We start from the raw sequence: 25,276 nt of genomic DNA, 5'->3' as shown, positions 1-25,276 counted from the left end.
ACGTGTTATACTGTGTTGCTTTTCTCTGTTGGAGAGGTCAGAAATAGAATTGCAGCACTGCAAGCTTCCCCTGTTCTTCACCAAGTTGATTGGACCCGGATGCCCATGAAAACAAAACAACAGTCAGTTTGTAGGCTGGACGTTAGTTCCATAGTCTCTGCAGTTGTGATTCACTCCGTGGAACTGTTTCCTTAGTTTTCTTTCCATTTGAAAGTGCCAGCAAGTCCCAACCCTGTGAAAGAGAGACAGACCCCACCCGCAGCAGGTCTGCACTTCTGCTACAGGCAGTGCCTTTTCTTGACGCCCATGAGATGGGAAATCAGAGACAACCTTTGTGGCTCGAAACCCCACAACACCCAGCCACTTCAGCTCAGTTGTTCATGTTAGAGGCGTGTTTAACCTCTCATTTCCAGAGTGACTAACTGGGGGATCCCTATCAACAAAAGGTACAGTGAGTGTTACAGTTCCCAGGCATGCTGGACTCCACTTAAGCCCAGCAGGTCTCTGCTGCTGCCTGCGTAGCAGATGTCTCCTGAGTGGATTGACGTGCCCTGTCGAGTACCCAGAGCTGGGCCATGACCACTCCTATCACTCCCTCGGTTAAGATCGGGAGTGAACTGTCCCCAGTTAAAATGAAGTCACTTGTCTGTCACCAGGACACCCTCCTCGTGAGACGTTATTGCAGAGGGGAAGGCGTGCGTCTGCACCCTGGAGTCACGCACAGTGTTCCCCCAGAATGTCTGGGGAAGGCGTGCGTCTGCACCCTGGAGTCACGCGCAGTGTGCCGCCGGAATGTCTGGGGAAGGCGTGCGTCTGCACCCTGGAGTCACGCGCAGTGTGCCGCCGGAATGTCTGGGGAAGGCGTGCGTCTGCACCCTGGAGTCACGCGCGGTGTTCTGCCGGAATGTCCTCCATCTGGAAGCAGCTGCTGTTGGGAAAGGACCTTCACGTGTGCTTGAGTTGCGCTCTGTTCTCGGCCGTGAAGCTGAGGCAGCCCTGGAGCATGCTTTGAAGCATCTATGAAGTTGTGGGGAGGGCAGCCAGTAGGGAGGCCTCGGAGGATTTTGATTGGGTTGTCCTCTGCTGCTCCCAGTGCCAGAGGTTCACCTCCAGTGTGTGGTTGAGACAGTGAGACCCTGCGAAGCACTGGTAATGCCAGAGACGCCCGAGAATCCCTCCAGGACCGTGCTCCCTGCTGAAGTCCCCAGATGGGCAAGGGATTGGTTGGTTTGTTACAAAAGGGGGTAAAGCATACAGATTACAGACTTTTATGATGATTTTTGCTGTACAGTTTAATATTGGTGAAAAAGAAATCACTTGAATGTTGTACATTGGGTTTGGAGGTCTTGGTGAGTTTTACATTCTTTTTAACAACTCAAGTGAGGTAGTGATGGTGGCTAGGGAAGGAAAGTTGTTCTGATCTTCTCTATCGGTTGTCCAGTGTTGCCATAGAAGGTCTGGTTGTCAGCAAGTACATATTTGCCGTTCACTCATATCCAGGCAGGAAGTCTTGGCTGAAACTTCCCTATGGACTCAGGGTTAGGAATGTAAGAGAGCGAGACTCTCCCTAACTTCAGAGAGCGCGTGGCCAAGCAGGGCCACATGCATAAATACTCACGGAAATAGTTGTTCCTGAAACGGTGGCAAGTGACGAGATTTGTGGGGTGCTGTCAGATGGTGTAGTTAGAGGAGGTGAAGAGGAGAGGGAGTTGGGCTAACCTGGGGGTCAGTGGGGTCCAGACAGACTTTTCTAGGCAAGCGATAGTTCAGATGAAGACTCACATACAAGGAAGGCTTGGCTACGGGAAGAGAAGAGAACATCGCGTTCTGGTAAAAGGGAGTGCTGAGAATGGAGCTCCTGGCTGGGGGCCGGGCGCTGTCTGGGGCCCATACCAGGCGATGGCTTTTGCACTGGATAGAGCTTTTGCCTCCCATCCTGTGTTTAAGCAGTGATTTGTTAGCTTCCGGCTCCTAACCACGGTCTGCCAGTTTCCCTTTTGGATCCCTGGAATGCCTATGCAAAAAAAAAAAAAAAAAAAAAAAAAGCCTACAAGAGGTCTTTAGATTAAGGGCTTAAATCTCAAACTCGGAAGTAATGGGAGTGGACTCAAAGGACAAGCAATAAGACTAATAGCAAACAGCCATATCACCATCTCCCAGGCCCCAGCCCCCCCCCCCCCCCACTCCTGTGGCCACACCAATAACTGAAAATACCCGGGGAGGACCAGGGAACTACTGTGGGAGTTCACCAGCAAGATGTACAGACTGCTTGTATTCATTGTTTATATGGAACTAGGAAATAAAACAGCTATTTAAAAAAAAAAAAAAAATCTCTGATCCTCTGCTGTCACCGGTGAGGGCAGAAGAGCTCGGGAGATGGCATGGCTCAGAGTGGGTGTTTGGTGCAGCAAATCATACGCCACTTGGGGTGCCCACTTCCCATGTGGGAGCGCCTGGGTTTGAGTGTGCCTCTGCTTCTGATTCTAACTTCCGATATGCACCCTGGGAGGCAGCAGGTGATGGCTCAAGTACTTGAATCCATCCACACATGTGGGAGACCCAGATTGAATTCCAGGCTCCTGGCTTCAGCCTGGGCTAGCCCTGACTATTATAGGTATTTGGGAAGTGAACGAGTAGATGAAAGATCTTCTCTCTGTCTCTTTGCCTTTCAAATAAATAAATAAAAAGAAATTGCATGGCCACACAGATGGCCAGAAGTAGTAGAAACAGACTCAGACCCAGCCCACTTCCTGACTCTGAGCCCAGCAGCCCTGGGCTACACTGCCCTGCTTCGGCCTAACCCTTGTATCAGATTCAGTTAGTGCCAAGGTGTGGCAGTCTACCCAGTTCCTTCCCTCTGACCACGGGATCTACTTCTGTTGTGACCACTTTACTCGTGACGCTGACCCCTGACATTCAGCTGCCGTGACTCCTCCCACTTGTTCCCATAGCATCGTGGGAATCTCAGCAGCAGAGACCTGGCCCCTTTGGAGGTGCTTTCCTTCCAGCCGTACCCAGTGGAGACACCGTGGAGTCACTGGTCGTCCTTCAGCACAGCCCACCTGAGTCTCAGCATGTCCATAGAGACAAGGCACTCAGGATGCAGAGCTGTGTGGCTCACAGAAAAGCAAATAGCAGTTAGGCAGCCAAGTTGAATTTTAACTGCAAATTTCTGGGAACAGCTGTCTGCCGAACCATTCACACTTCCTAGAAGCAAAATCTACAGTGGAGGGGCCGGTGCTGTGGCACAGTGGGTTAAGCTGCTGCTTGCCATGCCGGCGTCCCATATGGGTGCCGGTTCAAGTCACGGCTCTTCCACTTCCGATCCAGCACTCTGCTGGTGTACCTGGGAAAGCAGCAGAAGATAGTCCAAGTGCCTAGGTCCCTGCACCCACATGAGAGACCCAGAGGAAGCTCCTGGCTCCTGGCTTTGGTCTGTCCCAGCACTGGCTGTTGGAGCCATTTGGGCAGTGAACCAGCAAATGGAAGACTTTCTCTCTCTACCTCTGCCTCTCTTTCTCTCTGTAACTCTGCCTTTCAAATAAATAAACAAATCTTTTTTAAAAAAATCTACACTGGTAAGTGAGGAATAGCCAGGTCGTCATGGTTCTGGACATGGAAGCTCAAAGGAGGGGTTGCGAAGCTTCCATGTCATCTCGCCATCGCTGGGAGTGCCATGAAGAAGTCACCAGACGCCTGTGAGGCACGTGCTAGACCCATGCTAACTGGGGACCTCAGTGGAGCCCAGTGTCCCTCATTGCCCTGAGAAAACAGTACAGATTCTTCTGAAAGGGGAGGGGTGGCCCTCGCACCATCTCCCTCAGTCCCTTTGTCTAGGTGTAAAGTGAGCAGCCATGTGTTAGTGAGAAAGGAACACCTGACTTGGAAAATACTTCTGATCAGCTTTGAGTCTTTGATAATCTCTTATTCTGTCTAAGCCTCGGTTTTTCATTTATAAACTGGGGCTAAATACACCTGTCCATTTTTTCTTTTTTTGTGCCTCTCTGCGGTTTGAAGCCCAGCCAGAGTGATTTTAATATAGGAGCTATGGAAAACTGTAAACATGCGGGGCGATACTGTTTTCCAGTCGTATAGAAGAGCACAGAGACCCTTGCAGGTGAAGGGCTTCAGTGGCCCCAGGATTGATTCTGATGACACTGCGATCTCTTAGGGTCACACTGGTTCTACCCAAGGGAGAGATCACCCTGGCTTCTCGGAAGTGAGTTATAGCCGTCTCCAGCCATCCCAGTTGATTGAACAGGATCCAGGGGTGTTACTCAGGGTTTTTCCCCACTGTTTAGACAACAGGGACTAACAAATGATTTGAAGGGATTAGAAGTGAGATTCTGACCGGGGACTGACCTGAGCCCAGGGACTGAGCCAGGAATAGAGCCCAAGAGCCCACGAGTTCTGCCTCTGAGTCTGCACTTGGAAGAGACTTTCTGCTTCCTTTGTAATATTTCATCCAAGTGAAGGCTTAGATCTTAGAATCTGTGTTTTAAATGACCCAAATTTCAAGCAGATGATAGCAAAGTGAGCCATAAAACTGTGAAAGAATACTCCTTCCAGTAATCCATCTGAGAAGGAGCCTTACAGGAAACACTGGCTCTTTTTTGTGTTTATTTGAACATGATTTTATTTATAGGGAACCCCCCTCCTTATGTTCTTTTAGATTAAAATACTTCCAAGTTCCTCTCCTCGTTGGAGCATGTGGACATTCCAGTAAGACAGCCACCTAAGTCTCCGCCGAAATGTCCACACAGTCGAACAGTCCTTGAGAAGGCAGGTGGGGGAGGGGACAGAGAGGGCGGAGGACAGCAGAGCCTTTGGCCTCAGCGTGGATGTTGTGGACCAGTCTCCCCCGCTGCATTTGTTAACCGTACAAGTATGTGTGGTTTGGAACTGAAATCGGAAGCTTTTCCAAGGCAGCGTTCTGCTGGCTCGGGCTGCGTCTTCTGGTCTACGTGTATTGGGCCACATGTGTCTGTTCCCAAGTACAGTTTATGAAAATGGCACAGATGCAGTCGTGCTCAGGGTGCCACTGAAGCCACGGGGAAAAGCCTGCTGCCCTGAGCCGGATCAGGCCGCAGCTGGGCACCCAGCCATGTGCAAGCCCAGTTCTCTGCGAGTGTGGTGGTCCCAGCGGTGCTGTTGGAGAAGAGACTTCAGTAGGGAGCTGCAGAGACGCAGGAGCAGCCGTTTCCCGAGAGAAGACAATGAGGCCTTTGAAAAGAGAGGCGACTCTGGCCGTGGCTGGCGTGTGCTTGTTGCTTGTTTCCCTGAACGCCATCCCGCAGACTTTGGGGTACATGACATTCTAGGAAAGTAGCAGATGAAGATTTATGAAGCTGGGCCCCGAGGTTTCTTCCAAAATATTTCTTCAACTTTTTAGGCAAGACCCAAAAAGGCAGGGAGAAGTGGGAGTTGGCAGAACTTGAAATATTTAAACTAATTCACCAAAGCTCAGGAGTGTAGGTGCTTATCTCATTATTTAAGTTAGATAAGAAGGAAGGGGGAATCTGAAGGATAATGATAGATCAGTGTTTAAGAATATGGCGGTCAGGACTGACAATGTTCTGGAATCCCAGAACCCTTATACTGTACATGTGGATGGAAATTCCAGTTGCTCTGAGAGCTTTTGAGTAACCTTTGGGTTGGTTTCACTTAGAAAAGATCTATGGTGGGCATATTTGACTTTTTCAGTAAAAACACTCCCAAGATACCACCCCAAGTTTGTTAAAGACACTTTTCCATTAATGACCTTTTAGGTGTGAAATTGAAATGGATTTTCTTAAGGGAAAGCCCTTTTTTGTTAGAGTGTTTGCACCTTACCCGTGACTCTCCAGGATAAAAGGGTTAAGACCCTCCTGACCCACCAGAGCCGAGTGTGGTCAGGTTGGCCCGGGCAGAGAAAAGCCAGCGGAGAGAGCTGAGGAAGTAGCTCCACTAGCTCCTTCTTTCTAGTTTGGCAATACTGCTTTTAACTGTTGTGCCCTGAAAGCAGCCATTTGTTATATTTGGTATTATATACAGCACATGAAGCAGAATTGCTGAGCTGAGTTCTCAGGGAACTTCTAAAAGGTAAAAGAAAAATGAAAGAAAGAAAAGAAAACCAATACCAGTGAGGCTGCTGTTAGAATGCAGCAGTGCTGTCAAGCTTTTCCTGCCAGTGTTCCACACGCAGCAGAGAAGACTGACAGCCGCGTGTCTGAGAGCAGAGCAAGTCCAGCATGTCTTTGAAACTTCCTGTTTTGTCTTAAAACTGTAAATTATTTTTATATTTTATTCCATATTTGTTTTAATAAACCATTTTAAATGCTACCCACAAAACGAACCCTTCAGAAAAATGTGCCATGTCACCCTGTGGTTCTCTAAATACTGTCCTGTTTTACTGCTGTTTCCTCGCAGCGCGTGAGCTCCTCACACACCCCTTCAGGGGAGTCCTGTACCCTGTGCGGCATCGGCTCCAGACTCGGTGAGGAGCTGGAGGTCAGCACAGGTCTGACTGGAGCTCCCCCTCTCAGGCAAATCCGTCTCTGGGGGTGTGAGTCGGTGTGTCAGTTTCATCATGAGAAAGAACTGGGTTTCAGTTAAACTGAGAAGGGACTGCCGTGCCCCCCGAGGGAAGGGGCTGTCCATGTCTTCCGATGTCCGAGGGTGACACTGGACGTGCTGGCAGCCACGTTCGTCTGCTCCCCTCGCGCGGGCATGGATAGGGTGAGCCGCGTGTCTTCCGACTTCCTGTCTTCCCAGAGAGTGCTTGACAGCAGAGGAGCGTTTTCTCATCCTCACTGTCTGAGCAAGCCCAGAAGGAGAAACAGCGTGTAGATCCATGGTAACGATATCTGCTGTCTCTGAAATTATGGGATAGGATTTTGAAGAAACAGTCTTCATGCCTTATAAGTTCAAGTTTCTCTCCCAGAAACTTCCTCTTAGCAGACCTCCTCCTTCGTGCTGGACACCGAGCACAGCTCTGCTCTTCACTCAAAGCCCCACCATTGCCATCTTCACTGTAACCTGACTCTGGAAGGCTCAGATCTGCTGGGCAAAGAAAAGTCCATGTGTTCATGCACACGCGCATTTGAGAAAAGCCTTCCCGTTTCTGAAATCCTGTGACTCATTTTTATGCAAAATTGTCTGTTAGGGGGAAGAAACCACTTTTTTGGTCATGGTAGTTATAGTCATTTCTAGAAAGAAGAGCATCTAATCATCTAATTTTTGCCATTTTTGGCATGCACAGACGCCTGACTTCATGGAAATGGCACAGTCCTTCTTCCCGTGTCAAATAAAGTGGATTTGAGCATGTACATATTTTTTTTTTTTCTTAGATTTATATATTTGAGAGGTAGAGTTACAGACGGTGAGAGGAAGACACAGAGAGAGAGGTCTTCCAACTGCTGGTTCACTCCCCAAATGTCCGCAACGGCTAGAGCTGCGCCGATCCAAAGCCAAGAGCCAGGAGCTTCTTCCCGGCTCCTATGCAGGTGCAAGGACCCAAGCACTTGGGCCATCCTCCACTGCTTTCCCAGGCCCTAGCAGAGAGCTGGACTGGAAGAGGAGCGGCTGGGATTAGAACTGGTGCCCATATGGGATGCTGGCACTGCAGGCGGAGTGCCACGGTGCCAGCCCTGAGCGTGTTCATCTTTAAAGTCCTATCTAGCTGGTCCTTGTGCAAAGAAAACAGAGTGCAAACTGCAGTTGTTTTCTGATTTTGGCTTCTTCTGTTTGGAACATTAAATAACCCAGTCATCATAAATCATTATAAATCCATTGTTCAGTGATTTTCATTTTTAAAACTCTAGGGTAACACCTAATTATAATATATAATGTGTGCATTTGAAGATTTTTGTTTTGAACTTCAAGAAAAACAGAAAATTTTCCTTATTTTTTCCTGAGGAGTATTTGTGTTTTGTGCATTAGAAGAGTGAAGAGCCACTTACTGTTGGTGGAACTTCTCTGCTAACGCATTGGATTTGCTTATTTTTCTGTTTTGATGATTATCCTCTGTTTTTCTTAGTTTTCCGTTACAGAATCATCCATCTTTGCCGAGAGATGCAATTGGAGTCTTTAAAAAGAAGATCCAGATCTGAGTTCAAGCCCCCTGCCCACAGGGAGCTTTAGATTTAATTCTGAGATGCACAGCACTGACGCCCTGCCGTGCGCCAGCAGGGGGTTAAAGACTTGCTGTGGTGTTACAGGTCCAGGTTGTGGGCGTGGAGGGCAGGAAAGGAAGGTTTGGGCGTGGTCACTCACCCTGAGTTTGCTTGCCCTGATACCTTTGTCTCCGCAGATTCTTGCTCAGTTCCTCACTAATTTGTCAGGTGGAGCAAAATAAGGTTGAATCTGCTGAAACATTTTTATCACAATATACTCTAAAAGGAACAAGTGTTTTTTATGTTGAGCTTATATAATGCAAATGAGATAGACAGTGTTACTAACCACATCTTTAGTGGATTTACTTTAATACATAGAGGATGCTGATTTCTTTTTTCTTTCTTTTTTTTTGTAAGATTTATTTATTTTACTTGGAAGAGTTACACACAGAGAGAAGGAGAGGCAGAGAGAGAGAGAGAGAGAGAGAGAGAGAGAGAGAGGTCTTCCATCCACTGGTTCACTCCCCAGTTGGCTGAAACGGCCGGAGCTGGGCCAATCCGAAGCCAGGAGCTTCTTCTGGGTCTCCCACATGGGTGCAGGGGCCCAAGCACTTGGGCCATCTTCTACTTTCCCAGGCCACAGCAGAGAGCTGGATTGGAAGTGAAGCAGCTGGGTCTCGAACCGGCGCCCATATGGGATGCTGACACTGTAGGCGGCGGCTTTACCCGCTATGCCACAGCGCCGGCCCCAAGGACACTGATTTCTAATTCCTGCAAAATTTCTACATAGAGGTTCTTTTAGAGCAGGGGATCTCCACATCTAACCTAGGGACTGCTGGGGAACTCCGAATCCATACAGTCAAGCCTGTTTTTATATTTCAATGCATCTATTTATCTGTATGCATATAACAGTCGTTAGAATACTGTTCCCCAGTCTGTGTGCGGTGGGGTTTTCCAGGAGCTCTGCAGTGTGTGTGACATCGCAACACACTGAATGCAGAAGAGAAATGAGAATACAGCTGTTTGTTATTAAGCAAAACTAAAGAGATTTGTGCAAATTCGTAACTGTGCCGCTCTGCTCCCCTTCTGTGACTTTGCAGCACTCTGCCAGCTGACAAATACACCAGCACCTGGCTAACTTCCTGAGCAAGCTGTTCTGGTTGCAAACATGGTGATGACCGCTCTTCTTCCTTGTGGTTAACACCAACGGGCAGTGGCAGGCTGAGCTGTGGGACCACTGCAACTCACGCTTCGCTCAGCTTCCTGCCGACAGTTGCCAGCCTCCCTGGTTTGCTCCTCACTTTTGCTGGGTTTACTGAAGTGAGGATTGGAAAGATTTCTTATTACACATTAGAAAGACCTGATGAGAATTTACCTAACTTGGTCCTTCAGCTTAACCTACCATCCTAACAAATCTTACCTTCAGCACAACAGAAGTCCAAAGTCCATCTTGCCAAAAGGCTTGTGTCACTGCCATCCTGACTCTTAGAGGTCGTGGAGGCGTGTGTCTCAGTTTGCTTGCCCGAACCTCAGCATTCTGCCCTAGCAAAGTTGGTAGAATGGGATAAGCCCGCAATATTTGGATATGCTCCTTTGAACTCCTGATGGAAAGTCATTTTTATGAGGCAGTTGTTCTGTGTTAACACCACAGACAGCTCCTAGTAGATTTTCCCAAAACATACTTCAGACATCAATAATGGCGGCGGTGACCCAAGTATACCGTAAAATCCCAGGGGCCGCAGGAAACTTCAAAGGGGGTTGGAGCAAAACCTCACCTCTCATTTTCAGGGGCAGGGGTTACAGAAATCCTGGCTAGGGACCACTGTAACCAGCCTCCATGAGGAATGCCACAGTGGACAGAGGGTTATGCTTACTGGTTCACTAGACTACCGGTTGAGCCCAGCAACACAAGCAGGGTGGTAATAGCTGCCACCTGCCACCTCCTGAGGCTTAGCAAGCCGAGCTCCCACAGGTCCAGTGTTTGGTTTCCCTAAAGTTGCCAGTTTTAAACTTGAGCTATTCCAATCCACTTGCTTTAGGAAGTACAGATAAATGTACAGTAGGAGTATATGTATGTATTTATTTTAGAGGTAGAAAAGGGAGCGAGAGAGAGCGAGCGAGCGAGCTCCCATTCACTACTTCATTGCCCAAATGTGCACACAATAGCTGGAGCTGAGCTAGACCAAAGCCAGGAGCCAGAACCTCGATCTGGGTTTCCTCTGTGGGGTAGGCAGGGACCCAACTGCTTGCCATTGCTGCTGCCTCCCAGGGTGCCCACTCTCAGGAATCTGAAATCAGGACAGGACCAGGGGCTCAAGCCGAGGCACTCTGATGTGAGACACGGACGTCTAAACCAGCATCCTGACCGCTAGGCCAGATGCCGTCCCCAAAATTCATTAATGATTATTGGACTTCTATATTCCAGGCATACAATGGGCATTTGGACCTGACAATATTTTGGGGTTAGCATTGTGGTGCAACAGGTTAAGCTGCCATTTGCAACACTGGCATCCATATGAGCACCAGTTCAAGTCCTGGCTGCGCCGCTTCCAAGCCAGCTTCCTGCTAATGCTCCTAGGAAAGCAGCAGAGATGATCCAAGTGCTTGGGCCCCTGCCAGGCATGTGGGTGAGACCCGATAAAAGTCCTGGCTTGTGACTTTGGTGTGGCCCAGACCTGGCTTTTATGGTCATCTGGGGAGTGAACGGTGGATGAAAGAGCGCTCTCTGGCTTGCTCTCTCTCTCTCTGCATTTTTAATAAATAAAATAATCTTTTTTTAAAAAACTGAGAATATTTCAATAATTGAGGATAAACTTTTTTTTAAAAAGATTTATTTATTTTATTTGAAAGGCAGAATTACAGAGAGACAGAGGCAGAGAGAGAGAGGTCTTCATCTGCTGGTTCACTCCCCAGATGGCCACAGTGGCCAGAACTGTGCCGATCCGGAGCCAGGAGTTTCTTCCGGGTCTCCCACGCGGGTGCAGGGGCCCAAGGACTTGGGCCATCTTCCACTGCTTTCCCAGGCCATAGCAGAGAGCTGGACTGGAAGTGGAGCAGCTGGGACTAGAACCGGTGCCCATATGGGATGTCAGCGCCACAGGCGGAGGATTAACCTACTGTGCCACGGCACTGGCCCTTGATGTACTTCTTTACTAATGATTTAACTTTCTGTTTGTTCTCAAAACAACACAATTGCTTTTGTGTATGAAGGTGTATATTGGGGAGGTAAAGTTACAGGCATTTTTCCCCCACCTTGTTACCAACTCCACCACAGCTCTTTGAAAACAAATTATTATAGTTTTACTGTTTATAGAATTAGTTTATGATCATTTGACTTATCAATTATTCTTTTGCCTCGTACATATTTAATATTAGTAAGGATTTAGAAAACTATGGTTTTGACTTGAATTATTTTTGCTATAGCAGAAATTATCTTTTCAAATTAAATTTTATATGAGTAATTACATGTTCACATTCCAAAAGTAAATCATCTTCTCTAGTGTCTGGGGAAGCAGCCCTCTCCTGCCGCCCTTTCTGTCCCTGATGGCTGCTCCCTGCACACCCATCGCAGCTTCTTCCCTGTGGAGGTACTTCCCTCTCTGTTTCTAAAATAAAGAAATAAATGCATGAGTCTCCTACTATTTCTTGATATCATTTAGCTTCCCATTATTGTGCATACATGTTCCTTCTCCCTACTTTTCAATATAATGCATCCTGTTCTGATTAGTGCTGTGTTTTCTCCATTCTCCTGTTTAAATAGCATTCCCAGTGAATCCACATAGATTAATTTGAGTACATTTCCTTTTTAACTTTTTGGTTTGATTTTTCTCCCTAGAATGAGTTACTGCTTTGATTATTGCTTTCTTGGTTTCCTAAAGGTGTATTCCTAGTTTATCCTCAAATGGTTATTTACTTTCAACTTTCTTTATGCTAAGATTCTTAACCCACCCTCCCTTCCTCCCTCCCTCCCTCCCTCCCTCCCTTCCTTCCTTCCTCCTTCCTTCCTCCCTCCCTCCCTCCCTCCTCCCCCCCCTTTCTTTCTTTCTTTCCTTCTTGTTAAAAAATACATTGTGTAAGTTATCGGATTCCTTATTTTTCTTGGATATCCTCCCCCGGTCTCCCTGACTGGTTATTCTCTGCTTTCCTAGCACCGTGTAGGATTTCTTTCTTCCACTTGTTTTGGTCCTTTTCTTTCTGAATAGACAGTGCTCAGATGTTTGGTGATTCCTGTCTCTCTATTTTACTCCTATTTAAAGATGGGCATAGAAGTGCATTGGGAGTTGGGGGGACGGGGGCTGGGGGGTGCAGGGCCCACCATGGAGTGCTCAGGTGGGACCCGTGAGGCGGTCCTCTGTTGAGAAGCAGGCTGGGTAGGGGGAGGGGCAGACCAACAGACCTAACTGCTTCTCCTTGTGACCACTCTTCCTGCTTTGACCAGTTCTACCTGCCTCCCTGGTCTTCTGTAGCCCCCCAGGCCTTCAGGGCCCCACAGGGCCTCCGACTTAGCTCAGTGTCTGTGGTTTTTGCTCCTCCGGCTTGCATGTCAGCACGTAAGTCCATCTGCTTTTCAGCTTCTAAAGCATGGTTGACACCTCTCTTTATCCTTCTGGACTCACGCTGTTTGAGTCTGTTTGCTTACGATTTAAAGGGATCTCTGGATTCGATCTGTCATATTTAATCAGAAATCCTATAGTTTAGACTTTTCACTAATTCATTTGTCCTTTCTTGATGCCTTTTCCTCTCTACCTCCAAACAGTAGCTCTGAACTTATATGGTTTTACTAAAATTCATATCTGTGGTTTCTGTTAAAACAGTCTTTATGGATTTGATGGTGTCAATAACTAATAATGGCATCATTACTCATGTTTGTGAGCTTCGTACTGTGGTCCAGGTATGGCTCTGTGCCTCACATACATGATCTCATTTAATCTTTGCAGCCACTTTTGGACAGCACCTGCCTAGGCAGTCTGTAGCCCCTGTTTCCCAGAAACATTTAGAATGCCTCTGGTGAGAAGCCGTTGCCAATCTCAACCCAGCTCTGAGTCCGGTGTTGGCCTTTAATCTCTCATTCTGTGTGTTGTAAAGAAACAGGTTGTGGAAGGCTCTTGTCAGATCCCAGGAACATGAAAGAAACGGCACACCCGAGGGTAGTGACATGGCCCTGTCACCACCCCTCATTGAACCATAAAAGCTCTTCAGAGGGTCTGGCAGCTGGTGAGCGACTGTACTTAGATCCTGGGTGCTGATGGGTGTTTTGTAGTTTCCAAGGGAAGTTGCTGAAAGTTTTCTTATCTTGACACTCCAAGGGCAAGAGGTCTTTCTTCAAAGGGAAGCGCTTGTTTCAGAAAGAGATGTGGAAAGAACATAAAATCACCAGTTCATCCCCAATTCTGGAGAAGAGATGGGAAGAAACAGTGTGGCAACCAGTGTAAACACAAGGCATTTGCAGGAATCTAGAAGGGGTTCCCTAAGGTCCTGATTGGTTCCCATATCTGTAATACAAAGATTGGGGGGGGGGGGTGAGGAGGTGGGAGGGTTTCCTTTGAGTCATTGTCCTGCAGTCTTTCAGCTGTGGCCTGGAGCAAGGGTTTTGATAGGCCTCAGTGGTTGGCTATGTGCAGTAAATTATGTGATGTATATGAAGATACTTTCAAAAGTTCATGGAAAGTAGAATTAAAAGTAAGTCCTCTTTTTTCCTGGTCAAGATTTATTTATTTATTTGAAAAACAGGGTTACAGGGAGACAGGAGAGACAGAGATCTTCTGTCTGCTGGTTCACTCCCCAAATGGCTGTAACAGCCGGGGCTGGGCCAGGACAAAGCCAGGGGCCCAAGAACTTGGGCCATTTTCCACTGCTTTCCCAGAAGCATTAATAGGGAGCTGGATCAGAAATGGAGCAGCTGGGACACAAACTGGCACCTCTATGGGATGGTGGTGTCACAGAAGGCGGCTTAACCTGCTGTAGCACAACACCGGCCCCCAAAGTAATTTTCTTTTGGTGCAAAAAATAATTAAATAAATTGAAATCCATATGAAGGGTGTTCAGAAAGTTCATGGAAAATGTATACTACCAAAAAAATATGCATAGATTTCAAAAATTTCTTGCCCTAAAATAAACATCTTTTAATTTCATTTTCCACAAACTTTTGAAAGTCCTCTCATGTCAGCCACTTGACCTGCTTGTAGCAGACGGTTAGGGCATAAGAAACGACACTGGTGTTGATATCGCCTCCTGAATATCGGATGGTGAGCAGAACTGCAGCAGCAGTCCTGGTAGCCCTCACCTCCACCCTGCCCTGGCCGTGCACACTGCTTGCGTGGGGCCAAGACTTGGAGTTCATGCGTACGCTTTGCTGAGTGTCTGCCTTGCCTGTTCCATTTCTCACACAAAGCAGACAGCTGAGTTCAAGCCTACAAACCGGGTCGGGATTGCTAGGTAGAGGAACTCACCTGGGCTCTCAGCCTCTGTACGTGTGCGAGAACCACGCTGGAAGAGGTGTGCAGGGCTCTCGGCCTCTGTACGTGTGCGAGAACCACACTGGAAGAGGTGTGCAGGGCTCCCGGCCTCTGTACGTGTGCGAGAACCACACTGGAAGAGGTGTGCAGGGCTCCCAGCCTCTGTACGTGTGTGAGAACCACACTGGAAGAGGTGTGCAGGGCTCTCAGCCTCTGCACGTGTGTGAGAACCACACTGGAAGAGGTGTGCAGGGCTCCCGGCCTCTGTACGTGTGCGAGAACCACGCTGGAAGAGGTGTGCAGAGGCCACGAACTTGCTCTGAACTCACTTGTGAAGAGCAGGTGATCCCAAACTATTGTTAGTGTCTGCTGTAAATGATATGCCTCTGGGTTCGAGCAGAGTTCAGCCAAGAGTCCCACATGACATGGAAATCTGTCCTGGAGCCAGTTTTGTCGGCTAAAAGTTATGAAGCGAATGTCTCCAAACACTGGCATCTGTCGTCTGCCGAGGGGCAGCCGGCCGAGAACGATGGCCTGCGGAAATCGGGATGGGGCATGTGGCCCTGTGACAGCTGACAGGCCTTTTCAGCTACTGTTGCTCGTCCAGCTTTCTGATAAACAGCTCTGACAGCATTACGTGGTTTGGAAAGCGTTCTTCAAAGACGGGCGTGTTTTCCCGGCGCATGACAGTCGGCGCTAGTGTTGTTTGAGGGGTTTGAGTTGTAGAATCGAATTCCTCTTTCCTTTCCAGCGGGGCTGTTCTAAGTGCCGAGAGCTTACCTGTCCGACTCCTGCCAGGACGGTCCCACGATGTTATCACGATGGTCGGTCGGGGTCCCCTGTGTCTGTTTTCAAAAACAAAAACAAAACATAGAAAAAAAACCCTTGAATTAAAGGCCAAGAGTTCAAGAGGAAAAACCGTCTGTGATTTCTGGCTCAGTGTGGTGTGCGCGGGTGATGCTTTCCTCATGCACCCTCTGTCTCGTGACCTCTGCATAGTGCAAGTGGAGAGGAAAGTTTGGATTCTTGTAATGCTTTGAGCTTTTGAAAGCGAACTTCCTCCAGATAAGAAGTGTTCATTTCCTAGTTCGTTGCAAGCCTCGTCGTCCCTCTTGTCCTGCTCCCAGAAATGTGACTTCTGGTGCCTTTTGACCTTCCTAGGAAATTCTCAGTGTCACTGGGGAAGGGAGGTTGCTCTCGGGGGAATAGCATTCAGACCACGAATTTCATTTAGGATTTAGACTAATCCAGACAATATCGTAAGTACAAAGTGTTTTAGTAATGGATTTTTTTTTTCTGCTTGAGAGGCAGAGAGATACAAATAGAGAAGGCTCCTATTTGCTGGCCTACTCCCCAAGTACCTGCAACAGCTAGAGCGAGGCGAGCTCAGAGCCCAGAGCCGGGAGCTCAACTTCTTGAATCATCACCACTGCATCCAAGGGTTTCCATTATTAAGAACCTGTAGTCAGGAACCCAAGGCCAATAGCAAACACAGGCACTCCCGTTTAACCAGCCTTGCAGTTGCTAGGCTAAATGACTGCTCTTAGTGACAGATTTTTTTAAAACTGTTCTTAATTCTAATACACTATTTTTTTAAATTTCATGGTAGGAGTCATGAGATTTTAATCTTACTCCCAGAATGCAGTGGCGGAGCTAACAGTCGCGTGGAACATCATTCTGTTTTACTGTGGTGCAGTGACAGCAGTTCACATTCTTTTACTTTGCCAGTGTAGGATCAGTCCCTCCTTGCCTCAAATCTCTGTAATCAAAATAACCTGTCTGGGTGTTCCCTTTGGGTCCGGGAGGCGGCCTGACCTCCTGACAAGAGACTGAGAGTGCGTGCAAACCATGAGCACAGAACTCCAGTTCCAACACCAACAGTGGTCTGCTCTGCAGTCTTCTGCAGATAGCTTTTAGCCTCTCCTCTCTAGCTAAGGGGAGAGGGTCGTCCTTGCCTGGTAATCTGCGTGTGGCTGAGATGAACAGATGAACTGTTTGTGTGACTCCCTGGAAGAGTGACACGGAGGGGCCTCCCCGCCTAGGAGGGAGCAAACTGGACATTGGCATGAGAAAGCCCGGACAGGGCAAATGGAACTTAGAATATTTACTAAGAATAGGAAGGCACTGGTGTAATGTGTTCCTTCGCAGCCTGTGGGTCTAGGCCTGTCCCCAGCTGGGCAATTGCTTACCTGAGTGCTCCCCGTGGGTTGAGTCTGTGGCCAAGTCTGCCTTGTCAGCCTTCAGCCCTCCCTGTGACTTCACCTCCGAGGAGACTGCAGAGCAGCCCCCGACGTAGCAGGCTGGGTCACGTGGCTGGAGAATATCAGGCCCTCCTACATACAGATTTAAGCCCAGGGAACCTGTTGGGAGAGGGCCACTTCCCCTATACTCAGTCCTTGTGGGACTACTTGAAGTGTTGACAGTGTCCTTTAGCTCATAGTCAAGAAATCAATGTTTAAACAAACAAAAACCACCTTTGATAACAGGTATTTTGTGTAAGAAGGGATGTGTATGTTGTGAGAAAGCAAATTCTAAACCATATTTCCCTTTCATCCCCAAACCTATCAGATTAGTACTTCCTACCCTGCCCACAGTGCTGGAGTGACGTTGGGTAGATCCCGGAAAAGCAGTCCGCAAAGCACGCGGGAGAGCAGCGCGCACGGTGGTGAGTGTGCTGACGGCAGCCGCTCTCAGTGTGTGTGTGGCTTGCTGCATCCTGTTTTTAAGTAACTCATGTTCCTGCATTTTCAGTTTGGCCTCCTTGTTTTACTTATGATTATATGTTCCTAGAATATTGTCATAAAAGCGATCCTAAGATAGAAAAGTCCAACAGGAAGTGGGGGCATTGAGGTCACTGTTTCTAAATTCTCAAACTCTGTTTTGGCCCACGACAGAATCTCGTTCCCAGGGGTAGGTCCAAATATATCAAAGACTCTCGCTGCATCTGGGCTCATGGTGGGCCAAACTGGGCCCTGATGGGACTGGATTCACTTGTTTGTGTTAATATAACCTGTGTGATAATGTGAGTGCAAGTGCTTTGTAGATTGTCCTGGGAGATGGGAGGTGTTATTATGACTAAAGGCTTAATTGAACTCTGGACATGTATGTGAATAACTGGAGACAGCTTGAATGGATTACAGTCTCTGCTGGAGAATTTGCTCAATGAGCCTACCTGCCTTTTCTGTGTCCCTTGTTTCCTGGCTCAAGTGGTTTCCTGTAGCACCGTATGTTCAGCAAAGCAGACCACATACATGCAGACAGATTGCCGTAGTCTGAACAGCGGGAGAGTCTGCCATGACCCATGCTTCCACGGCACCTCCCATCTCCCCCCGCCCCCAGAAGGCGCTTTAGGCTTTGGAATGACAAATCCATTAACTCATCTGTAGAAACATCAGTGGACAAGGAAGCTTTGGGAGCGACGTGCATGAGTGTATTTACGGTTTCCGTTGAGAAGTATGTGGGTTGCGTCCATGGCGGAAGCTCGACTTTTCACCCGATGGAGCAGGGCTTCTCCAGAGCCTGCCTAAGAGGGCTGCCTCTGCGGAGAACTGAGAAGTGCCCGCGGGCAGTGAGTGGCTGCTGTGGGACTTCTGTGTCATTTTTAACCCATTTAACCCATCGTGGGCCCTCCTCTAGTACTGTGTCAAGATGGCTGCAGGAAGACACTCCCCTCGGGGGCTTTCCTACCGGATCCTCTGATCCTGTCTCTGGTTTGCTTTTTGGTTTGATTTTCTGTCTCTCTGTCTCTCCTTGGGCCTTGTTTAGAAGAGTTCCAGTTAACCATTCCAGACCCGCAGTTCAACACCGTAACCTCATTGTATAGGCAGTCCCACTGGGATGCGACACACAGATGTGAGGGTGGGGCGGAGACTTGCCCCATCTACCCACTTAGAACCCGAAGTCACTCAGGGGTCACTTGTCAGAGGACATCCCTCTGTGGGAGCTCTGAACGCACCACTCCAGAGCCGCCCAGGGGTGCTGTGCTCCTAGGGTGCTCTCTAAGGCTGCAGTGGAGACCTGCCCACACGTGAGAGCAAGTGGGAGACCCAGCAGGTCTCGTGCTCAGGACCTTCTCCTGTTCAGTCCCATAAAACCAAATCCCCTATAAACACCTCCCTTCCAGGCGCACATGCAAACACGTGCGCATTCTCATACAAGTACTCACGTGTCCCACTTTGGTAGCCAAGGGCTGAAAATTATTTACTTTTTTCTGTATTAAGAATAAGAACAGCTCGTAGCCAGTGTGTGCATTCTTATCTTCTGTGGAACCTGGGAAGACGAGAAGAAGGCTGTGTCTTAGCTGTACTGAGGCCCCCCCGGAAAACCCCTGAGTTCAAGTTGGAGGTGCGTGGGGATGTGGTGGCTGCGTGGCAGGAAGTTTGTCAGGGATCAGCCTGAAGATTTTGCTGTGGTGAGAACAAAGTGAAGTCTTACATTCAGGAGCAGCCCGGGGACTATATAGGGGCCCAGGGCCTGCTGGGATGGGGTTTTACACTTGGGCTGTCCTTTTGCCCTCCCACTGAACTCTTTTCATTTCAGTCATGAGCAAACAGTCAGTGCCTGAACTAACAACCCTGCAGTCGGCGGAGCAGGGCTCGCTTACAGTACCCAACAAAGGGAGGGAGGGCCGCGTGGGCCGGCCCGGGCCGAGGAATGCGGCTTCAGGGTTCTGCTCCATAAATTTAACCAGCACGACGAAAAGGAGATAATATGAGCCTTCGTGATGATCTGAAAGGGGGAGGTTCTGTGTCCCATTGATTGCGGTCTGGCCCAGTGCCAGGCCCAAGCCTGACCGACAGTTGAACCATATCGTTAAGGCGTGTAATACAGCTCGAGTCTTGTACTGCCGCCAATGAGTACATATCCACAGGGCAAAAGTTTATAAAGAGTTGAGGCCGTCCTGCTTAACCCTCTCACGCTGCATGTAATGGAGCCAGCTGCCATTCAGGACGTGCCCGTCTGAGGTCATCCAGGGAAGCCTGCGAGCTGCCTTGCTCCCAGCAGAGCTTGTGGGGCGGGGAGAGGGAGAAGCGCCGTCCTGAGAGGGTCGGCCAGGGAGGGTTCTCTCTGGAGCAGCCAAGCAGCCTGCCTCCCTCCCCCGGCCAGAAACGGGACACCCGCGTGCTTTATTGAGGGGAGCTCGCTGTTTGCAGTATAATGTTGCAGAAGGAAGCAGGGCTGACACAACAGGAAACCTACCCGTCTCCGAGGAGGCCGTGCCGGTGGCAGAGGTGGTGGGGTGCCGACAGTGGGGCCTGTGGAGCTGCCCGGGCTCAGGGTGCTGCTTCTCCATTCCCCGATGCCCAGTCCCCTCCGAGGCTGTGAATAGCCCCACTTTCTGGCCTCCACGGCCCAGCCTGGGTACTGGAGAGCTGGTGCAGGCTATCCCATGCAATGGCGGGGTAGCCTGGGCGTCTTCTGTCAGAGGCAGGTGGAACCATGAGAACTCTGTCCCTTTACCAGGGAGGACGTGTGGCAGTAGCCACCTTGTGCCTCCAGGGCCTGGAGCAGCCCAGGTTCTCACACTGCGTAAGTGGGCGGAGCAACAAGGACTGGGCATAAGTAGTCTGAGGGAAGGGCTGTCCACGCCGGAGGCGTCTAGGGCAAGAGTGCACACCACTCAGGGTTTGTTTCTTCTTGTCTGTCGGCCCATCACAGGCTTTGGCCAAACTGGGAACCTGCCTGTGCCCTGTCCGTGCCATCCGTGTGTTCTGTCACTGCCCGACTACAACGAATGAGGCATCGTGGGGAGGCCCATGTTTTGGACAGCGAAGTGGTGGAAGTTGCATTTACAGACACTACTCTGACCACTTTGTATGCATTACTCTCGTTAATATTTAGTCTTCACAACAACCCAGGGAGGCGGGAACGTCGAGGCCTGGAGCAGTTGCACGCTGTGTGTAAGACCTCGGAGGTGCTAATAAGAGAGGGAACCAAGATTCGGACCTGGCACAGACTCCTCCTCCTCCTGGCAGTCTGAGTGCGGAGCACAGACTCCTCCTCCTCCCGTGCTGCTTCCAGGTCACCTCTAGGCCTCTTCCCCCGTAAGACCCCGGAATTCAAGTCGGAGACGTCTTCTCAGCCGTACATTTCCTTCCTTTTGATTCTTGGGTGTGGAAGGTGCATATGACCGAGAAGATTTGGGAAAAGCTGCACACACAGCTGGGGACAACAGTACTACACGGTCTGGCAGCATTGCTCACTGAGTTCTACTCACCGCCGGCCCAAACCAGAGGTGGTGTAGGGGACTCCCTGTTGCTGGAAAGCTGGGGAGGGCTGACAGTCTAGGGCTTCCTGGGCCAGACAACAGAGGGCCTGAGCACAGGGAGTCCCTGGCTGCTTGTTGCCGGTGGGGAAAGCTAGGCCGCTGAGCTGTGCTGCCCTGGCATTTCCCAGTGATGAGCCGCAGCAACCATTCTCATTCAGAATTTGCCGGTTCCACAAAATAGCAGTGACACTTCCTGGCTCCAGCTTTGACTTTGCTCCGCCATCCAGCCAGCTAAGCACCTGAGAGCTCCCTGTGATGCACAACACAGGAAGCTTTGGCAGTAGTTTATGTGTTCGCATATTATAACATCATTTCGGTGGTCAATGAGAACTTATATTTATTTTGGTACTGTGGAGCCTGGAAAAAAAAAAAAAGGCTTCTCAAGGGAAGAGAGGAGACTGAATGGCTGGCCAGCCCTGAGGTTGTCAGATTCAGACTAGTTGTGCTTCCATGGTCAGGTGCTTTTCTAAAGCCTAGAAATAGGCTCTGGTGGCGAGTCATGGGGAGGAGCCAAGTTATGATCTGGACTCTTCCATTAAATGATTGTTAAACCCAAGGTGTAGGACACCTTGGTGCCAGGTGACTTTTAAGGGTTCCTGTTTGGGGGTTCTGTCTTCAAGCAGTTCAGGTTAAATTGTATGAAGACATTCTGCTCCTCATTTGAATGTGTTTGGTCCCATTTAACAGTGACTAAAGATGTTGTGAGTTGGGGCCTGTGTTATGGCATAGTAGGTCAAGCCTCCACCTGTGATGCTAGCAACCCATATGGGCACTGATTCGAGATCCAGCTGTTCCACTTCCGATTCAGCTCCCTGATAATGCGCCTGGAAACATGGCGCAAGTCCTTCAACTCCTGCGCCCACATGGGAGACCTGGAAGAGGCTCCTGGCTTCTGGCTTCGGCCAGACCCAGCCGCGGCTATTGCGGCAATTTGGGGAGTGAACCAGTGGATAGAGGATTGATCTCTCATCTCTCTCTCTCTCTCTTTCTCTGTCTCTCCTCCTTTCTCTGTAATTCTGTCTTTCAAATAAATAAAATAATTAAGTCAAAAAATAAAGAAAAGCAGTGATTTATCTTTTTTAAAAATGCTTTGAGTTAGCCAGATGACTCACTAAATGGGATTCATAGAAATTCTTATCTGCAAAAATGTTAAGATAGAGATAGCACCGGAAAGTTCTGCTGCTGCTTGTGACATGCAGGACGTCTGATCCCAGCGTCTGGGGTCTGAGTGGTCCTCCAGAGAGGGAACAGTGGAGAGCAGCAGCCAGGGAGTCACTTCTTGCCTCTGTGTGACTCACTCTCCTTTGTCAACATCAGGGCTGTTTCAGGCTTGTCTGCCTCTCTCGACCCGAAGGAACCTGGTCTTGGGACGACCATGTGCTGGCCCTCCCGTCTGCCCCTGGTCCAGAAGGAGACACAGATCCTCAGCGGGAAGAGAGGCTGGAGCAGAGCCTGATGAGAAGGGTGTTGGTGCCTTGCACTGAACAGACTCTGCACTGGTGACACCAAAGGCAGGAGAGCGGGAACCCCGTTCACTGGTCTTTGTTCGAAAGCCTGTGTCTCAGTGCCCAGAGAGGCAGGTGGGAAAAGCAGTAGCTGGCACCAAAGCCAAGAAGACTTTATATTGCTGCTGCCTCTGTCTGAGAGGGCCCAGCATCTTTCTCCACTACCTCCTGGCTCCCAACAAGTTCTGACACATTAAAAAAAAAAATTATTTGTTTATTTGAGAGGCAGAATTACAGAGAGAGGGCGAGGCAGGGAGAGTGAGGTCTTCCATCCAGTGGTTCACTCCGCAATGGCTGGAGCTGGACCAATACAAAGCCAGGAGCCAGGAACTTCTTCCAGGTCCCCGTGTGGGTGCAGGGGCCCAAGGACTTGGGCCATTTTCTACTGCTTTCCCAGGCCATAGCAGAGAGCTGGATCGGAAGTAGAGCAGCTGGGACTCGAACTGGCACCCCTATAGGATGTCGGCACTGCAGGCGACGACTTTACCTGCTATGCCTCAGCAGCAGCCCCTCTAACACATTTTGAATACACAAATTTTTCCAGTCCTATAGAGGTAGCCCCCTAGTCTACCAGTTAAGATTTAGCCTTGTTGGTTCTTGTTTCCCAGAGAAACAAGTGCCCTGGAGGTTGGGTGTCAACCCGAGGGGTACCCCTGATTGTTATGAAGGCATAGAAACACAGTTGAGATGACCCCAAGTCCTTCTGTTTCACTTTTTTATTTCCCATCACCTGGACCATTCTGCTTTCCAAGGGGGCTGGGGAGAGGAGAACATTTCAAAGCTAAGTTGACTGGGTCTCCGAACCCAGCTTGTCTTCTGGGCTGTACTTCACCCTGCTGGGAATCAGAGAGGACAGTGTGTAAGCTCGTTTGCTCTAGTGGCTCTGCAGCTGGAGAGCCTCAAAACCAGTTCCAGATGTTGCCTCCCTGCGTTAGCTGGGAGGGAATTAGGGTGCCTGGGCGGTGCACTCTGCTTTGGCCCACTCCTCGGGTCCTCCGTTTGCAGTAGCCATCTCGCCTCCAGGGCTCTTTGGGTAGAGTGCTGTGAGTGCCTTGTTCATGGTGGTTTTGCCTGCACCTCCCACTCAGTTAGAAGCGTACAGCTCTGAGCCACTGGCTGCTGCGAGCAAGAGAAGCCCCCCCACCTTGAAAAAAGCAAGACAATGCCAGGAGAGTCCTGCAGATGACCCTCAGAGGGTCCCTGGCCCTCTTTCCCCACCATCCACGATGGGGCAAGGCAGGAAAAGGCCAGCCCTCCCAGTCTTGAGAGAAGATGCATAGAAAGTAATGGTCACTGCCTGGCCTTTTCCTCTTGAGACCTCCCCTTGTTCAAAAGACAGCTAAGGCTGGCCAGTCTCGTTTCCTTCCTGGTCTGCACACAGTCCCTGCTGTACACAGAGAATAATGATAGATCCATACTTTTGATTTTAAATTTACTTGAAACATTTTGGTGTTTGTGTCAGGCTGCTTCCTGAATCTTTTTCTAAAATTTGTTTTAAATTTTTATTTACTTATTTTCATTTTTATTTGATAAAGTAGAGAGGCAGAGAGAAAGATGGAGAGAGATTTTCCATCCACTGGTTCACTCTTCAGATGCCCACAACAGCCAGGCCCAGGCCAGTTCAAAGCCAGGAACCCAGAACTCAGTCTGGGTTTCCCAAGTGAGTGGCAAGGACATAAGTACTTGAGCCATCAGCTGTGACTTCCAGGGTGCACATTAGCAGGAAGCTGGATCAGAGGTGGAGTAGCCAGGGCACTGTTGTGGAACAATGAGTTAAGTCACTGCCCGTAATACCGCATCCCATCAGTGCCCGTTCCAATCCTGCCCGCTCTGTTTCTGATGCAGCTCCTTGCTAGCATGCCTGGGGCAGCAGTGGAAGATGGCCCCTGCACCCTCGTGGAAGGTCCAGATGAAGTTCTAGGCTCCGGCTCCGGCCTGGCCCAGCCCCAGTGGTTGCCACCATTTGGGGAATGAACCAGCAAGCAGATGGAAGATCTGTCTCTCCCTCTCTCTCTGTAACTCTGACTTTCAAAATAAAGAAATAAATCTTTTTTTTGTTTTTAAGATTTATTTATTTGAAAGAGTTACAGAGAAAGGTGGAGACAGAGAGAGAGGTCTTCCATCCACTGGTTCATAACCCGAATGGCTGCAATGGTTGGAGCTGAGCCAATCCAAAGCCTGGAGCCAAGAGCTTCTTCTAGGTCTCCGACATGGGTTGCAGGGGCCCAAGCACTTGGGCCATCCTCCACTGCTTTCCCAGGTGCATTAACAGGGAGCTGGATCGGAAGTGGAACAGCAGGGACTCAAGCTGGTGCCCTTATGGGATGCCGGGGCTCTAACCCACTGTGCCATAGCACCAGTCCCATAAAGAAGTAAATCTTTTTTTTTTTTTTTAATTGCTGCCTTATACGTTGAGGCTCCACCCACTGTGCTTTGGAAGATCCACTGTCCAGCCCCCTCCCAGTGCTCGTGATCCCTTTCCTGAGAATTCAGTCAGGAACTGCATGCAGTGGCTGTGGTGTGCCAGGTCTGTACTGGGAGCCCAGCGTCGTCCTCCTCATGTTGCCAGTCTGAGTCCGCAGTGTCTCAGTGTCACCATTTGCCTTTCTCAACAACTGGGAAAGCTGAGTCTTCCGGTCACATTTCAGTTGATTTGGATTTCTGTTGTGAATCCTTCATCCCAATCCTTTTTAAACCCCACGAGCTCAGAGTTTACCTTCTTTTTTTAGTGTATTTTTAAATTCTTTTACTTATTTGTTTGAGAGACAGACAGAAGTCTCATCTGCTGGTTCCACAAATGCCTGCGACGGCTGGGATGGTTCACATCAAAGTTGGGGGCCAGAAACAGCCCACATCTCCAGCGTGAGTGGCAGGAACCCGAGGACTGGAGCCATCACCACTGCCTCCCAGGGCCTGCACTAGTGGGAAGCTGGAGTCAGGAGCCAGAGCCAGGAC

At 49.3% G+C, this 25,276-nt stretch overlaps 1 protein-coding gene across 5 annotated transcripts in view; it reads left to right on the top strand.

Annotated features, from left to right (window-relative positions):
* Positions 1–25,276, top strand: part of VPS13D (vacuolar protein sorting 13 homolog D) — a 276,465-nt gene that overhangs the window by 224,492 nt on the left and 26,697 nt on the right. The window contains exon 68 of one of the 5 annotated variants that reach the window (XR_016210247.1): positions 17,117–17,213. The exons of the other annotated variants lie outside the window; for them this stretch is intronic. The gene's annotated coding sequence lies outside the window, so the exon portion shown is untranslated. The remainder of the gene's footprint in view (positions 1–17,116; positions 17,214–25,276) is intronic. 5 annotated transcript variants of the gene reach the window in all.

The sequence above is a fragment of the Oryctolagus cuniculus genome, chromosome 7, assembly GCF_051225735.1.
Source record: "Oryctolagus cuniculus isolate XC-2025 breed Fujian yellow rabbit chromosome 7, ASM5122573v1, whole genome shotgun sequence".
Taxonomy (NCBI): domain Eukaryota; kingdom Metazoa; phylum Chordata; class Mammalia; order Lagomorpha; family Leporidae; genus Oryctolagus; species Oryctolagus cuniculus.
The sequence above is the reverse complement of the archived record's forward strand: the minus strand, read 5'-3'. Positions and strand labels throughout refer to the sequence as shown.